The sequence below is a fragment of the Ambystoma mexicanum genome, chromosome 5q (genome assembly GCF_040938575.1).
Source record: "Ambystoma mexicanum isolate Mex_15411 chromosome 5q, UKY_AmexF1_1, whole genome shotgun sequence".
NCBI lineage: Eukaryota > Metazoa > Chordata > Amphibia > Caudata > Ambystomatidae > Ambystoma > Ambystoma mexicanum.
This window is the reverse complement of record NC_090933.1, coordinates 1,127,085,860-1,127,103,035: the sequence shown is the minus strand read 5'-3', so window position 1 is coordinate 1,127,103,035 and position 17,176 is coordinate 1,127,085,860.

The window sequence follows — 17,176 nt, the reverse complement described above, 5'->3', positions numbered from 1 at the left end:
ATGTGACCAATCAGTTTGGCCTGGACTGTCCCTTTAGGGGTGAGACCAAGCCTGATTTGCATATGGTCTTTCCCCTTCTGTAATGTCTTGGCAGGAGAAGAACGATAGTCTGGAGGGTTGCCAAGAGCAACGCCAGAGGTTAGGATTAATTCCAAACCTTCCAGCCATCAACTATTTTGTTTTGCGATAGTCACCCCGAGTGGGACGGGTATGCCCTGACGTGGGTCCTGTGTCTGCTGGGCCTAGAGACCCAAGCTAATCCTCATTTATGTGGCCCAACAAGGCTGAAACATGTTTGGGGATGCTTGTGGTCTCGTGCAGAAGGGATGTGACCAATTAATTTGGGCTGGACTGCCCCTTTAGGGATGGGACCAAGTCTGTTTTGCATATGGTCTTTCCCCTTCTGTAATGTCTTGGCAGGAGAAGAACGACAGTCTGGAGGGTTGCCAAGAGCAATGCCAGAGGTTAGGATTAATTCCAAACCTTCCAGCCATCAACTCTGTTGTTTTGCGATAGTCACCTCGAGTGGGACGGGTATGCCCAAACGTGTTCCCGTGCCTGCTGGGCTTAGAGACCCAAGCTACTCCTCACTGATGAGGCCCAACAAGGCTGAAACATGTTTGGGGATGCTTGTGGTCTCGTGCAGAAGGGATGTGACCAGCAGTTTGGGCTGGACTGCCCCTTTAGAGGTGGGACCAAGCCTGATTTGCATATGGTCTTTCCCCTTCTGTAATGTCTTGGCAGGAGAAGAACGATAGTCTGGAGGGTTGCCAAGAGCAATGCCAGAGGTTAGGATTAAATCCAAACCTTCCAGCCATCAACTATTTTGTTTTGCGATAGTAACCCCTTGTGGGACAGGTATGCCCATACGTGGGTCCTGTGTCTGCTGGGCCTAGAGACCCAAGCTACTCCTCATTTATGTGGCCCAAGAAGGCTGAAACATGTTTGGGGATGCTTGTGGTCTCGTGCAGAAGGGATGTGACCAAGCAGTTTGGGCTCGACTGCCCTTTTAGGGGTGGGTCCAAGCCTGATATGCATATGGTCTTTCCCCTTCTGTAATGGCTTGGCAGGAGAAGAACGATGGTCTGGAGGGTTGCCCAGAGCAACGCCAGTGGTTAGGATTAATTCCAAACCTTCCAGCCATCAACACTGTTGTTTTGCGAGTCACTTCGAGTGGGACGGGTATGCCCAGACGTGGTCCCGTGCCTCCTGGGCCTAGAGACCCAAGCTACTCCTCACTGATGAGGCCCAACAAGGCTGAAACATGTTTGGGGATGCTTGTGGTCTCGTGCAGAACGGATGTGACCAAGCAGTTTGGGCTGGACTGCCCCTTTAGCGGTGGGACCAAGCCTGATTTGCATATGGTCTTTCCCCTTCTGTAATGTCTTGGCAGGAGAAGAACGATAGTCTGGAGGGTTGACAAGAGCAATGCCAGAGGTTAGGATTAATTCCAAACCTTCCAGCCATCAACTATTTTGTTTTGCGATAGTCACCCCGAGTGGGACGGGTATGCCCAGACGTGGGTGCTGTGTCTGCTGGGCCTTGGAGACCCAAGCTACTCCTCATTTATGTGGCCCAACAAGGCTGAAACATGTTTGGGGATGCTTGTGGTCTCGTGCAGAAGGGATGTGACCAAGCAGTTCAGGCTGGACTGCCACTTTAGGGGTGGGACCAAGCCTGATTTGCATATGGTCTTTCCCCTTCTGTAATGGCTTGGCAGGAGAAGAACGATGGTCTGGAGGGTTGCACAGAACAATGCCAGAGGTTAGTATTAATTCCAAACCTTCCAGCCATCAACTCTTTTGTTTTGCGATAGTCACCCCGAGTGGGACAGGTATGCCCAGACGTGGGTCCCGTGCCTGCTGGGCCTAGAGACCCAAGCTACTCCTCACTGATGAGGCCCAACAAGGCTGAAACATGTTTAGGGATGCTTGTGGTTTCATGCAGAAGGGATGTGACCAAGCAGTTCAGGCTGGACTGCCACTTTAGGGGTGGGACCAAGCCTGATTTGCATATGGTCTTTCCCCTTCTGTAATGGCTTGGCAGGAGAAGAACGATGGTCTGGAGGGTTGCACAGAACAATGCCAGAGGTTAGTATTAATTCCAAACCTTCCGGGCATCAACTCTTTTGTTTTGCGATAGTCACCCCGAGTGGGACAGGTATGCCCAGACGTGGGTCCCGTGCCTGCTGGGCCTAGAGACCCAAGCTACTCCTCACTGATGAGGCCCAACAAGGCTGAAACATGTTTAGGGATGCTTGTGGTTTCATGCAGAAGGGATGTGACCAAGCAGTTTGGGCTGGACTGTCCTTTAGGGGTGGGACCAAGCCTGATTTGCATATGGTCTTTCCCCTTCTGTAATGGCTTGGCAGGAGAAGAACGATGGTCTGGAGGGTTGCCCAGAGCAACGCCAGAGGTTAGGATTAATTCCAAACCTTCCAGCCATCAACTCTTTTGTTTTGCGATAGTCACCCCAAGTGGGACAGGTATGCCCAGATGTGGGTCCCGTGCCTGCTGTGCCTAGAGACCCAAGTTTCTCCTCACTGATGAGGCCCAACAAGGCTGAAACATGTTTTGGGATGCTTGTGGTCTCGTGCAGAAGGGATGTGACCAAGCAGTTCGGGCTCGACTGCCCCTTTACGGGTGGGACCAAGCCTGATTTGCATATGGTCTTTCCCCTTCTGTAATGGCTTGGCAGGAGAAGAACGATGGTCTGGAGGGTTGCCCAGAGCAACGCCAGTGGTTAGGATTAATTCCAAACAGCCATCAACCCTGTTGTTTTGCGATAGTCACCTCAAGTGGGACGGGTATGCCCAGACGTGGTCACGTGCCTGCTGGGCCTAGAGACCCAAGCTACTCTTCACTGATGAGGCCCAACAATGCTGAAACATGTTTGGGGATGCTTGTGGTCTCGTGCAGAAGGGATGTGACCAAGCAGTTTGGGCTGGACTGCCCCTTTAGGGGTGGGACCAAGCCTGATTTGCATACGGTCTTTCCCCTTCTGCAATGGCCTGGCAGGAGAAGAACGATGGTCTGGAGGGTTGCCCAGAGCAACGCCAGTGGTTAGGATTAATTCCAAACCTTCCAGCCATCAACTCTTTTATTTTGCGATAGTCACCTCGAGTGGGACGGGTATGCCCCGAAGTGGGTCCCATGCCTGCTGGGCCTAGAGACCCAAGCTACTCCTCACTGATGAGGCCCAACAAGGCTGAAACATGTTTGGGGATGCTTGTGGTCTCGTGCAGAAGGGATGTGCCGAAGCAGTTTGGGCTGGATGGCCCCTTTAGGTGTGGGACCAAGCCTGGTTTGCATATGGTCCTTCCCCTTTTGTAATGCTTTGGCAGGAGAAGAACAATGGTCTGGAGGGTTACCCAGAGCAACGCCAAAGGTTAGGATTAATTTCAAACCTTCCAGCCATCAACTATTTTGTTTTACAATAGTCACCCCGAGTGGGACGGGTATGCCCAGACATGGGTCCCGTTCCTGCTGCGCCTAGAGACCCAAGCTACTCCTCACTTATGAGGCCCAACAAGGCTGAAACATGTTTGGGGATGCTTGTGGTCTCGTGCAGAAGGGATGTGACCAAGCAGTCCGGGCTGGACTGCCCCTTTAGGGGTGGGACCAAGCCTGATTTGCATATGGTCTTTCCCCTTCTGTAATGGCTTGGCAGGAGAAGATTGATGGTCTGGAGGGTTGCCCAGAGCAACGCCAGTGGTTAGGATTAATTCCAAACCTTCCAGCCATCAACTCTGTTGTTTTGCGATAGTCACCTCAAGTGGGACGGGTATGCCCAGATGTGGTCACATGCCTGCTGGGCCTAGAGACCCAAGCTACTCTTCACTGATGAGGCCCAACAAGGCTGAAACATGTTTGGGGATGCTTGTGGTCTCGTGCAGAAGAGATGTGCCGAAGCAGTTTGGGCTGGACTGCCCCTTTAGGTGTGGGACCAAGCCTGGTTTGAATATGGTCCTTCCCCTTTTGTAATGCTTTGGCAGGAGAAGAACAATGGTCTGGAGGATTACCCAGAGCAATGCCAGAGGTTAGGATTAATTTCAAACCTTCCAGCCATCAACTCTTTTGTTTTGCGATAGTCACCCCAAGTGGGACGGGTATGCCCAGACGTGGGTCCCGTGCCTGCTGGGCCTAGAGACCCAAGCTACTCCTCACTGATGAGGCCATACAAGGCTGAAACATGTTTGGGGATGCTTGTGGTCTCATGCAGAAGGGATGTGAACAAGCAGTTAGGGCTGGACTGCCCCTTTAGGGGTGGGACCACGCCTGATTTGCATATGGTCTTTCCCCTTCTGTAATGGCTTGGCAGGAGAAGAATGATGGTCTGGAGGGTTGTCCAGAACAATGCCAGAGGTTAGGATTAATTCCAAACCTTCCAGCCATCAACTCTTTTGTTTTGCGATAGTCACCCCGAGTGGGACGGGTATGCCCAGACGTGGGTCCTGTACCTGCTGGGCCTAGAGATCCAAACTACTCCTCACTGATGAGGCCCAACAAGGCTGAAACATGTTTGGGGATGCTTGTGGTCTCGTGCAGAAGGGATGTGACCAAGCAGTTAGGGCTGGACTGCCCCTTTAGGGGTGGGACCAACCCTGATTTGCATATGGTCTTTCCCCTTCTGTAATGGCTTGGCAGGAAAAGAACGATGGTCTGGAGGGTTGCCCAGAGCAACGCCAGAGTTTAGGATTAATTCCAAACCTTCCAGCCATCAACTCTTGTGTTTTGCGATAGTCACCCCAAGTGGGACGGGTATGCCCAGACGTGGGTCCCGTGCCTGCAGGGCCTAGAGACCCAGGCTACTCCTCACTGATGAGGCCCAACAAGTCTGAAACATGTTTCGGGATGCTTGTGGTCTTGGGCAGAAGGGATGTGACCAAGCAGTTAGGGCTGGACTGCCACTTTAGGGGTGGGACCAATGATTTGCATATGGTCTTTCCCCTTCTGTAATGGCTTGGCAGAAGAAGAAGGATGGTCCGGAGAATTGCCCAGAGCAACACCAGAGGTTAGGATTATTTCCAAACCTTCCAGTCATCAACTCTGTTGTTTTGCAATAATCATCCTGCGTGGGACGGGTATGCCCAGACGTGGGTCCCGTGCCTGCTGGGCCTAGAGACCCAAGGTATTCCTCACTGATGAGGCCCAACAAGGCTGAAACATGTTTGGGAATGCTTGTGGTCTCGTGCAGAACGGATGTGACCAAGCAGTTCGGGCTGGACTGCCCCTTTAGGGGTGGGACCAAGCCTGATTTGCATATGGTCTTTCCCCTTCTGTAATGGCTTGGCAGGAGAAGAACGATGGTCTGGAGGGTTGCCCAGAGCAACGGCAGAGGTTAGGATTAATTCCAAACCTTCCAGCCAGCAACTCATTTGTTTTGTGAAAGTCACCCTGAGTGGAACGGGTATGCCCAGACGTGGGTCCTGTGCCTGCTGGGCCTAGAGACCCAAGCTCCTCCTCACTGATGAGGCCCAACAAGTCTGAAACATGTTTGGGGATGCTTTTGGTTTCGTGCAGAAGGGATGTGACCAAGCAGTTCGGGTTGGACTGCCACTTTAGGGGTGGGACCAAGCCTGATTTGCATATAGTCTTTCCCCTTCTGTAATGTCTTGGCAGGAGAAGAACGATGGTCTGGAGGGTTGCCCAGAGCAACACCAGAGGTTAGGGTTAATTCCAAACCTTCCAGCCATCAACTATTTTGTTTTGCGATAGTCATCCCGAGTGGGATGGGTATGCCCAGACGTGGGTCCTGTGACTGCTGGGCCTAGAGACCCAAGCTACTCCTCACTTATGAGGCCCAACAAGGCTTAAACATGTTTGGGGATGCTTGTGGTCTCGTGCAGAAGGGATGTGACCAAGCAGTTTGAGCTGGACTGCACCTTTAGGGGTGGGACCAAGCCTGATTTGCATATGGTCTTTCCCCTTCTGTAATGGTTTGGCAGGAGAAGAACGATGGTCTGGAGGGTTGCCCAGAGCAACTCCAGAGGTTAGGATTAATTCCAAACCTTCCAGTCATCAACTCTGTTGTTTTGCAATAGTCACCCCGAGTGGTACGGGTATGCCCAGACGTGGTCACATGCCTGCTGGGCCTAGAGACCAAAGCTACTCTTCACTGATGAGGCCCAACAAGGCTGAAACATGTTTCGGGATGCTTGTAGTCTCGTGCAGAAGGGATGTGACCAAGCAGTTTGGGCTGGACTGCACCTTTAGGGGTGGGACCAAGCCTGATTTGCATATGGTCTTTCCCCTTCTGTAATGGCTTGGCAGGAGAAGAACGATGGTCTGGAGGGTTGCCCAGAGGAACACCAGAGGTTAGGATTAATTCCATTCCTTCCAGCCATCAACTCTTTTGTTTTGCGATAGTCACCCCAAGTGGGACAGGTATGCCCAGACGTGGGTCCTGTGTCTGCTAGGCCTAGAGACATAAGCTACTCCTCATTTATGTGGCCCAACAAGGCTGAAACATGTTTGGGGATGCTTGTGGTCTCGTGCAGAAGGGATGTGACCAAGCAGTTCGGGCTGGACTGCCCCTTTAGGGGTGGGACCAAGTCTGATTTGCATATGGTCTTTCCCCTTCTGTAATGGCTTGGCAGGAGAAGAACGATGGTCTGGAGGGTTGCCCAGAGCAACGCCAGTGGTTAGGATTAATTCCAAACCTTCCAGCCATCAACTCTGTTGTTTTGCGATAGTCACCTCGAGTGGGACGGGTATGCCCAGACCTGGTCCCATGCCTGCTGGGCCTAGAGACCCAAGCTACTCCTCACTGATGAGGCCCAACAAGGCTGAAACATGTTTGGGGATGCTTGTGGTCTCGTGCAGAAGGGATGTGACCAAGCAGTTTGGGCTGGACTGCCCCTTTAGGGGTGGGACCAAGCCTGATTTGTATATGGTCTTTCCCCTTCTATAATGTCTTGGCAGGAGAAGAATGATAGTCTGGAGGGTTGCCAAGAGCAACGCCAGAGGTTAGGATTAATTCCAAACCTTCCAGCCATCAACTATTTTGTTTTGCGATAGTCACCCCGAGTGGGACGGGTTTGCCCAGACGTGGGTCCTGTGCCTGCTGGGCCTAGAGACCGAAGCTACTCCTCACTGATGAGGCCCAACAAGGCTGAAACATGTTTGGGGATGCTTGTGGTCTCGCGCAGAAGGGATGTGACCAAGCAGTTCGGGCTGGACTGCCCCTTTAGGGGTGCGACCAATCCTGATTTGCATATGGTCTTTCCCCTTCTGCAATGGCTTGGCAGGAGAAGAACGATGGTCTGGAGGGTTGCCCAGAGCAACACCAGTGGTTAGGATTAATTCCAAACCTTCCAGCCATCAACTCTGTTGTTTTGTGATAGTCACCTCGAGTGGGACGGGTATGCCCAGAAGTGGGTGCCGTGCCTGCTGGGCCTAGAGACCCAAGCTACTCCTCACTGATGAGGCCCAACAAGGCTGAAACATGTTTGGGGATGCTTGTGGTCTCGTGCAGAAGGGATGTGACCAAGCAGTTCGGGCTGGACTGCCCCTTTAAGGGTGGGACCAAGCCTGATTTGCATATGGTCTTTCCCCTTCTGTAATGGCTTGGCAGGAGAAGAACGATGGTCTGGAGGGTTGCCCAGAGCAACGCCAGAGTTTAGGATTAATTCCAAACCTTCCAGCCATCAACTCTTGTGTTTTGCGATAGTCACCCCAAGTGGGACGGGTATGCCCAGACGTGGGTCCCGTGCCTGCAGGGCCTAGAGACCCAGGCTACTCCTCACTGATGAGGCCCAACAAGTCTGAAACATGTTTCGGGATGCTTGTGGTCTTGGGCAGAAGGGATGTGACCAAGCAGTTAGGGCTGGACTGCCACTTTAGGGGTGGGACCAATGATTTGCATATGGTCTTTCCCCTTCTGTAATGGCTTGGCAGAAGAAGAAGGATGGTCGGGAGAATTGCCCAGAGCAACACCAGAGGTTAGGATTATTTCCAAACCTTCCAGTCATCAACTCTGTTGTTTTGCAATAATCATCCTGCGTGGGACGGGTATGCCCAGACGTGGGTCCCGTGCCTGCTGGGCCTAGAGACCCAAGGTATTCCTCACTGATGAGGCCCAACAAGGCTGAAACATGTTTGGGAATGCTTGTGGTCTCGTGCAGAACGGATGTGACCAAGCAGTTCGGGCTGGACTGCCCCTTTAGGGGTGGGACCAAGCCTGATTTGCATATGGTCTTTCCCCTTCTGTAATGGCTTGGCAGGAGAAGAACGATGGTCTGGAGGGTTGCCCAGAGCAACGGCAGAGGTTAGGATTAATTCCAAACCTTCCAGCCAGCAACTCATTTGTTTTGTGAAAGTCACCCTGAGTGGAACGGGTATGCCCAGACGTGGGTCCTGTGCCTGCTGGGCCTAGAGACCCAAGCTCCTCCTCACTGATGAGGCCCAACAAGTCTGAAACATGTTTGGGGATGCTTTTGGTTTCGTGCAGAAGGGATGTGACCAAGCAGTTCGGGTTGGACTGCCACTTTAGGGGTGGGACCAAGCCTGATTTGCATATAGTCTTTCCCCTTCTGTAATGTCTTGGCAGGAGAAGAACGATGGTCTGGAGGGTTGCCCAGAGCAACACCAGAGGTTAGGGTTAATTCCAAACCTTCCAGCCATCAACTATTTTGTTTTGCGATAGTCATCCCGAGTGGGATGGGTATGCCCAGACGTGGGTCCTGTGACTGCTGGGCCTAGAGACCCAAGCTACTCCTCACTTATGAGGCCCAACAAGGCTTAAACATGTTTGGGGATGCTTGTGGTCTCGTGCAGAAGGGATGTGACCAAGCAGTTTGAGCTGGACTGCACCTTTAGGGGTGGGACCAAGCCTGATTTGCATATGGTCTTTCCCCTTCTGTAATGGTTTGGCAGGAGAAGAACGATGGTCTGGAGGGTTGCCCAGAGCAACTCCAGAGGTTAGGATTAATTCCAAACCTTCCAGTCATCAACTCTGTTGTTTTGCAATAGTCACCCCGAGTGGTACGGGTATGCCCAGACGTGGTCACATGCCTGCTGGGCCTAGAGACCAAAGCTACTCTTCACTGATGAGGCCCAACAAGGCTGAAACATGTTTCGGGATGCTTGTAGTCTCGTGCAGAAGGGATGTGACCAAGCAGTTTGGGCTGGACTGCACCTTTAGGGGTGGGACCAAGCCTGATTTGCATATGGTCTTTCCCCTTCTGTAATGGCTTGGCAGGAGAAGAACGATGGTCTGGAGGGTTGCCCAGAGGAACACCAGAGGTTAGGATTAATTCCATTCCTTCCAGCCATCAACTCTTTTGTTTTGCGATAGTCACCCCAAGTGGGACAGGTATGCCCAGACGTGGGTCCTGTGTCTGCTAGGCCTAGAGACATAAGCTACTCCTCATTTATGTGGCCCAACAAGGCTGAAACATGTTTGGGGATGCTTGTGGTCTCGTGCAGAAGGGATGTGACCAAGCAGTTCGGGCTGGACTGCCCCTTTAGGGGTGGGACCAAGTCTGATTTGCATATGGTCTTTCCCCTTCTGTAATGGCTTGGCAGGAGAAGAACGATGGTCTGGAGGGTTGCCCAGAGCAACGCCAGTGGTTAGGATTAATTCCAAACCTTCCAGCCATCAACTCTGTTGTTTTGCGATAGTCACCTCGAGTGGGACGGGTATGCCCAGACCTGGTCCCATGCCTGCTGGGCCTAGAGACCCAAGCTACTCCTCACTGATGAGGCCCAACAAGGCTGAAACATGTTTGGGGATGCTTGTGGTCTCGTGCAGAAGGGATGTGACCAAGCAGTTTGGGCTGGACTGCCCCTTTAGGGGTGGGACCAAGCCTGATTTGTATATGGTCTTTCCCCTTCTATAATGTCTTGGCAGGAGAAGAATGATAGTCTGGAGGGTTGCCAAGAGCAACGCCAGAGGTTAGGATTAATTCCAAACCTTCCAGCCATCAACTATTTTGTTTTGCGATAGTCACCCCGAGTGGGACGGGTTTGCCCAGACGTGGGTCCTGTGCCTGCTGGGCCTAGAGACCGAAGCTACTCCTCACTGATGAGGCCCAACAAGGCTGAAACATGTTTGGGGATGCTTGTGGTCTCGCGCAGAAGGGATGTGACCAAGCAGTTCGGGCTGGACTGCCCCTTTAGGGGTGCGACCAATCCTGATTTGCATATGGTCTTTCCCCTTCTGCAATGGCTTGGCAGGAGAAGAACGATGGTCTGGAGGGTTGCCCAGAGCAACACCAGTGGTTAGGATTAATTCCAAACCTTCCAGCCATCAACTCTGTTGTTTTGTGATAGTCACCTCGAGTGGGACGGGTATGCCCAGAAGTGGGTGCCGTGCCTGCTGGGCCTAGAGACCCAAGCTACTCCTCACTGATGAGGCCCAACAAGGCTGAAACATGTTTGGGGATGCTTGTGGTCTCGTGCAGAAGGGATGTGACCAAGCAGTTCGGGCTGGACTGCCCCTTTAAGGGTGGGACCAAGCCTGATTTGCATATGGTCTTTCCCCTTCTGTAATGGCTTGGCAGGAGAAGAACGATGGTCTGGAGGGTTGCCCAGAGCAACGCCAGAGGTTAGCATTAATTCCAAACCTTCCAGCCATCAACTGTTTTGTTTTGTGCCAGAATAACTGCACCACAGAATTAGATGATCAGAATTGCTGGGCCTCTGCTTACCATCAACATAATGTTGTCCTGTGAGTTGTGACAAGATTAATGAAAACCAGCCTTACAGCTAAGAGGCATATACACCATCCATTGTTACTCCCTAAAAATAGAAAAATGTTCCAAGGAAAAACAGGAAACCATGAACATATAGGAGCCTTCCCCCTGCTTCGATTCACAACATTACACTGATATACATTAGAATCAGTGACCAGTAAAGGAGTATGATTGGTAGGAACTCAAATAATATTACTGCCCAGTGTCAATAGGAATTTTAAGGGTAAAGAAAATATTTTAACAAGCATGAAACATCCCTACTGGCCAAGCTATCTACTATCTTATCTGAATATCTGTTGGGTTAGTACTATATATGAATAATGCCAGGCATCGTCCACATCCATTATCCCTTGCAGGACAAGTAAATGATATTTCGAATGCTGCTCTTCACTCATATGGTAATGTTAGCAATGCTAAAGTAGGAGACGCTGAGCATGACATTTGCCTACTCAAAATCCTTAGAGGGTACATTTATATTTTAGTTTTATTGTTCGTGAGGGGTCCAGATCCTTCACCTCTTTGAAGCTAAGCAGGGACGGTCCCGGTTACTGCATGGATGAGTGACAGTCCACAGTCCTGAATGCCGTGTATTTTCATAGTTTTAAATATCTCATAAAAAAAGGCATCCACATTAGTTCTTTTTAAACAATGCTACCGTCAATCATTGAATGTTTTGCACTCTGTGAGAAACCTGAAGCTGTCTAACTTACTAGTCCCTGGGCATCTGTCATCCAGGTGGCAAGGACACGGCCATCGCTAATGAATCCAGTTCCTGGGGATGTATCAGTGAGGGAGAATCACCTGGATGCGGGGTCCTCGGGAAGTGGAAGTGGGTCACCGACGGGTGAAACACGGTATTCCCCTTCTTCTAACACCTTTTCCCCTTCCTGCCATGTAGGATACTCAGAAACTCTACCCCACCTTTTCCGACACAAACACTTCGCACAGTACGAAAGACAATGGACTAACACCAGAGCTGTTTACCTGACATGTCCCAATACAAGGGTCAGGCAAAGTCAGGCAATTGACCAGAATCACACACACCTGACAGCCCTTTCCCTTCCCTACAGGTATAAAAGGTGGCGCACAAAAGCACTCGATGAGCAAGGCAGACGGCATGATGAAACAGCTATCCAAGCACAGATGTTCAATAGGAGGAGAAAGGCGGCGAGAACCAAAAGGACGGCAAGGAGAGAAGCAACCTTACACTTTCCCAACCCAGACCAGCGAAGCCTCCGTGGAAGGAATTGTAAGACTGCAAACAATAGCCAGCGTGTTTTGCAGCAGATGTCACCAGTACACCGAGCACACCTATACTGATAATAAGAACAGGGAGAGTCACTTGCTACTGTGGTACCGGCCTTGGCCCCAGAGACAAGAAAAGCCAAACAGCGCATCACAGGTGGTGAGTTGAGGGGAGAACCTATAAAAAATTGAACTGTGTACAATGAACGTGGCAGATGGCAGAAGAAAGAAAGAACTGTTAACATTAAGGGAAAACTAGCTGCAGAGGGGTCCGGCACCACGTGGGTCCTCATTCAAGAGACTCTGGTTAACCTCAAGGCAGTAGGAAAGCTGCAAAGAAAGTCAAAGTGGTCATAAAGGGGTCTTGCAAAATCCTCTGTATAGTCGAAAGTCTTTGAACAGCAAATGATTAAAAACCAAGGGGAGTAAAGGAACTGTAAGATTGGCAAGAGTGAACCTGACAGAGGGATGCTGATAGAAAGTGGCAAAGTCTAAATTCCAGATGAACAGTGTTGACAATGGTGAACCCGACAGAGAGATGTCCACAGTGAAATGTTTAAAAAGACATTGAGATTTGTGAATGCCATAAGTGAAGTTGATCTGAGGAAAGCCATAGTGAACCCGACAGAGGGAGGCTAACATTTGAGAAGGGTCTGAGCCTGGAAGAGGGGGATACAGGGGTGAAAAGCCATCACCTACCGAAAAAGACCGTAGTGAACCAGAAGGAGAGAGGCAAACATTCATGAAGGGTATGAGCCCGGAAGAGAGGGATCCAATCATGAAAAAACATCACCCCACCAAGTTATGAATGCAACAGAAGAGATATTTTGAATACAAGCCAGAGTGAACACGATGGAGGGAGGCTGATATTCGAAAGGGGTCTGAGCACCGGAAGAGAAGGACCCAGGGGTGAAGAATCATCATCTAAGTGCAATCAGAAAATAGCTTTTGTTTATGATTTTTGTAGAAAGGAACTGTTTGTGGATCTGAGACCGGAAGAGGGGGATCCAGGGGTAAAAAGGCATCACCCATCATACAAGCAGGAAGGAAATTTTGTTTATTATTTTGGATCAGATCAGGTCCTTGGAAGCCAGAGACGTTGTATAGAAAAGAGACTTAACCACTGAAGGTCCTGATTTCTGAGAAGCGGAACTGTCATCTCGTGCTGGGAAAGCTCGAGCATGTGCTATGCTCTGGAGTCCCGCCTTGTCCCATTTTGAAAATGTGCGGAAGGGAGACACCCGGCAACCACATGCTGACTTTTCATTTATGAACACTTCTTTCTTTCTTGTGAACCCTATCCCACACTCTTTTTTTGCTGAATTGCATTCCCACTCAGTTGGGGTATTAAAAAATCAAAAAAACGAAAATGCGAAGGATTTACTATCGCGAGTGTACTATCAAGCTCATAATTTCAGCAATTAAGAGCATTTGATAATCCTAAAAAGCATGCATGTGAAGCTTCAAATTGAAGGGGTTGGACCTTTTTTGTGGCCATTTACCATTTACCATTCTTGAGCCTTGAAATCTCTACTCTTTAAGATGAGCGACCTGTCCTAGGTACGAGTTTCCAGCTACTGCAGTACTGATGTCCCCATTGTGATTGGCTGCCTCCTCCTCATCAGCCAATCGGAAGCGCCGGCAATGAGAATCCGGCCCTTGCAACAAAGGCCCACATCTAGGGCCCCTGTCTGTGCCTGTCCAGGGCTTTGAAGGCCCCCACCCTTTCACACTTTCACCCTCCACCACAAACTATGCTGCAGCCTTCTGTGTACATCCTGCTCTCCCATGAACATGGGCCTCAGCACCCATGCAATCTGTTGAACCTCCAGTGAGTGATGGCTGAACCATTCATTAGCCTCTTCCACTAGCAACCTGATCTATATCTTTACCTATCTCACTCTACCTATCCTCGTCACCGTCTATACTCTCTTTTTGCTTTGTGACTCCAATTTCACTGCACTGTCCCTTGCTTGAAAACCAAATTTAGCTGTGTGTATTTTACATCCTGCACCATAATTTCACTGCACTGTCCCTTGCTTGAAAACCGAATTTATCTGTGTGTATTTTTCATCCTGCACCCTAATTTCACTGCATTGTGCCTTACTTGAAAACCAAATTTAGTTGTGTGTATTTTTCATCCTTCACGCTAATTTCACGGCATCTGTGCCTTGCTTGAAAACCGAATTTAGCTGTGTGGGCCTCATTATGACCCAGGCGCTAAGTGTTTAACGGCGCCGAAAAAGGCTGCGGCACCGTTAAGCACCTAGCGCCTAATTACGAGGTCCCTTTGCGGGACGCGACCTTAACGGCTGGTTTTACCAGCCGTTAAAGTAGGGACCCGCAGAGGGACCTTGGTGCTAATTATGATACCGCAATTTGTGGTACCGTAATTAGCGCCTTCCCCATTCCCATTGAGCCCTATGGGGCAAAAATGGGAATGGGGAAGGGCCATGGCGGCATGGGGAATTACCGCTCCACAAACCTCAGAATCGGGTGGTAATTCCCCATTCCGCCATGGCGGACTCCGGCTAGGACCATGGTGCTAATAGCACCATGGTTTAGCGCCGGAGTCCTAATGAGGCCCAGTGTGTTTTACATCGTGCTCCCTAATTTCACTGCATTGTGCTTTGCTTGCAAACCAAATTTAGCTGTATGTATTTTACATTCTACACCCTAATTTCACTGCATTTGTGCCTTTTTCATCCTGGGCCCAAATGTCACTGCTTTTTGTTCTCTGTTGTGTTACTGGTAGGCCACTTGTGAGATCAGACCAGAACTGTGCAGTGTAGTCACACCAGTCACCCTTATCTTTTCAACTTCCCTCCGCCACCCTGATGGCACTCACAATCTCTCCCATTGTTTCTAATTGCTACTTTATCTCCTACCCCCCTCTTTTTCAGTCTGGAATGAAAAAGCACAAAAAGACATCCTGCGTGCAAACCCTGGACACCCTATCGCTGACACCTATATCAGCGCAACCTCCAGAGAGGTCTTCACGGATATCTATGGACCCTTCATCTCATCTCCACTCTCTTCCATTTCACTTACTCTCCTATTAACGGTGGCATAAAGTGGGAAGTCCTCTTGGCTGGCTTTTCATCCTCACAATGTATCGTTAATGTCTACCACACTGGCACTAGCCTGGTTCAGGATCCTCTACCCAAACTCCTTCCCTTTGACCGGATCCTGCCTTCCTTCATTAACTTTCTTCCTTCTGCTGCCTCTCCCCCTACCACTCTCACTGTCCCTCCCACTCTGATCGGAGTACCAGTACTCATCCTCAGAAAACCTTCAAAGTCAGAGACCTAATACACCTGGCGACTCTTAACGCCCGCTCAGCCAACAAACACTCTGCTGACATCTGCCTCCTTCTTGAAGACACTGACCTTGACATTCTCGCTCTCACAGAGACTTGGTTCAATGCCAGCTCAGTCACTGCTTTTGAATCACTCCTCGCTGATGGCTTCAAGATCATTTCCAAGCCTCAACCTCACAGTGCTGGTGTCACCTTAATCTATCCTCAGTGGGTTTCTTCTTCCATCATACCCATCCAACTCTACTCTTCCTTTGAGAGCCTAGTTTGCAAGTTAGTCATTTCTCACTCCTCCACTCTGGCCATTGCTACCATTTACCGGCCTCCAGGTGCTACCACCCTGTTTCTCTCTAAATGGGCTCAACCACCTCTAATCTCATCTTCTTGGGTGACCTTAACATCCAATTGGACTCCCCTGTCTCAGCATCCACTTTTTTCATTGACCTATGTGGCTCGCTATCCCTCTCCATTCTCCTCTCTGGCCCAACCCACTTTACTGGGCCCACCCTGGACACCATTATTCACTCAGACCTCTCTCTCACCCCCCTCTGGTCCTCCCACCTGGGTCCCTTCGGCCTTCCTACCGCTCCCTCAAAATCCCTGCAAACCTCGTTCTTGAACATCCACCCGATAAAACAAGTGTCAGCTGCTGCCTTTGGTACTACCTTCATCCCCCCTGGCCCCCTACCTCAGTCTCTTCTACTGAATCTGCTCTGAGCAACCTTCACTCGGCCATCACCAATACACTTGACATCCTTGCCCCAGTCATGAGGATCCGGCTGAAACCCGCCTCTAAGCGTAATACCTGGTATGACTCCAAACTTGCAGCCCTGAATCAAAAGTGCAGAGCGGCAGAACAGAAGTGGTAAACCTCAGGTTCACCCTCTGATAAACTGGACTGCCTCCTGCTCCAAAGGCAACACAGACTCTCCATCTGTACTGAGAAAAGGGCCCACATTCAGGCACGGGTATCTGGTGCATCCAATAACATGGCTGAACTTTTCAAAATCTGCAGGCAGCTAGACAACCCTTCTGCAGTTTCCTCCTCCCCTCTTACTTCTCAGGCCCCCTGCAATGCACTGGCCACACACTTTGCCACTAAAACTCAGGACATCCTGAAAACCTTTGTTACTCACCCGACAAACCCATCCCACATCCCGTGCCTCTCTTGGCCACTCACCCTCCTCCACCCGTCTTCTGCTCCTTCACCCCGTCACACCTGAAGAAGCTACCAGAGTTGTCCACTCTATGAAGGTTTCTTCCAAACAGGTTCCCCTCTGCTCATCCACATTGGCTCTCTTGCCCCCACACTCGCCAATTTCTACAACTACTCTTTCACCTCTGGATCTTTACCCTCCCTCCTCAAGCACTCCCTTGTGCTCCCGCTCCTGAAAAAACATTAAGCCGACCCTACCCATTCAGCCAACTACCGCCCTATTTCAATCACCCCCTTCTTGTGGAAACCACTGGAGAAACTGGCCTTGCCCCAACTCAACTTGCACACTGAACTTGTTGGTGTCGGCACGATCATCAATCTGGATTCCGAGCATCCAGAGGCACGGAAACTGCTCTTCTGAACTACCGTGAAGAACTGCTTGCATCCCTGGATTCCAACTCCCCAGCTGTCCTCATCCTACTTGATCTCTCCTCTGCCTTCAACACTGTCAGTCACTCCATCTTCATACATAGGTTCCACGATACCCTTGGTATCTTGGAATGGGCACTGGAGTAGATGACCTCTTTCCTAACTGACCGCTCTTCTCAAGTCATCCTAAGCATCTTCTCCTCTCCTACTTCCTTCTCCACCTGTGGTGTCCCTGTGGTGTCCCTCACGGATCTCCTCTCATCCTGGCTCCTTAACATTTACCATCCAGGCCTGGTGCACTTCCAACAATCTCTGCCTCAATGCAAAATTGAGA